Below are 658 nucleotides of genomic sequence, written 5' to 3' on the forward strand. Positions count from 1 at the left end.
CTGGCTGTAGCTGCTGTAGAAACTGTAGAGATTTTCAGGCCTGTGACAGAGGGGACCCAGTAGGGAGAGTCTATTCATTCTAGAAAACGTAGGCATATACTAACCTTGTCTATCAGTCAGTCCAGTTAAAGAGCCACAAATGCAGGCCCCAGGATTCAGACAGCTATAAATGGAACATCAAATGCATTCAGAATTTGAATGAACACTCACTTAGTGCACTGGGTCACTGAGTTAAATGTGTGTGCCGTACTGTTACAACATCTCAACTTGTCACCTCAGTACTTCAGAAATCTATATATTAGTAAAAAAACAAGTATAAATAAAAATAAGACAAATCAGTGTGCCAATGTAAATATTGGAGGGAGTGATTCTGTGCTGACTGAATAGGAATTACTGTAATGCTTCACACATATGAAATAAGAAACTATTTATTCTTCTTGTGTATTAAATGATACAAAATATAAATAAACAACCGGGGTACTGTTGGATGTCTCATTTCCGTTGGTTGTAAACAGTCAATAACCTGCAAACAGTTGGCCATGAAGCAAACACTGGCTCTCCTGCTGTTTCCGTTTGGGATGCATTCTGTAGCCCACATGAAGGGGGAGGGGGGGTGGGGGGGCTCTTGTCAAGCCCTGCTTGTCTTAAGTTGTGTACA

General features: G+C 40.9%; 1 protein-coding gene across 1 annotated transcript in view; it reads right to left on the bottom strand.

Annotated features, from left to right (window-relative positions):
- Positions 1–412: 412 nt before the first annotated feature.
- The window catches only part of tmem218 (transmembrane protein 218), a gene marked incomplete in the record, with an annotated part of 5,101 nt that continues 4,855 nt past the window's right edge, over positions 413–658 (bottom strand). The window contains 1 exon segment of the mRNA XM_035666014.1: positions 413–658.

Source organism: Morone saxatilis, unplaced genomic scaffold (genome assembly GCF_004916995.1).
Source record: "Morone saxatilis isolate NCDOM2014 unplaced genomic scaffold, NCSU_SB_2.0 Contig20, whole genome shotgun sequence".
NCBI lineage: Eukaryota > Metazoa > Chordata > Actinopteri > Moronidae > Morone > Morone saxatilis.